Below are 314 nucleotides of genomic sequence, written 5' to 3' on the forward strand. Positions count from 1 at the left end.
CCGGAAACCCCCTCTGCCAAGCCACAGTTAGGAGGGAGCGGAGCTTCTCGAAAGAGAGGGGGCTTTGCTCCCGAAGGCCTGGGGCAGAGAGACCTGGCCAGGGTTGTAGACCTGGGGCCACATATCGCTTCCCATTGCAGCTAAGCCCCCTCCGGGACGCGTGCTTGTGGCTGCGCTCACCACCCTGTCGCAGTTTCTTCACCTTGGGGGAGCGCTGTGTTAGAAAATTTTCTGCTTTAAATATTTCTTTTCCTCCAGACCCTGGTGCTGAGACACTGAGGAAAAAGGGGCCAAACACTGATTTCTGACATGGA

The sequence above is a fragment of the Fulmarus glacialis genome, unplaced genomic scaffold, assembly GCF_000690835.1.
Source record: "Fulmarus glacialis isolate BGI_N327 unplaced genomic scaffold, ASM69083v1 scaffold17622, whole genome shotgun sequence".
In the NCBI taxonomy this organism is placed as follows: domain Eukaryota; kingdom Metazoa; phylum Chordata; class Aves; order Procellariiformes; family Procellariidae; genus Fulmarus; species Fulmarus glacialis.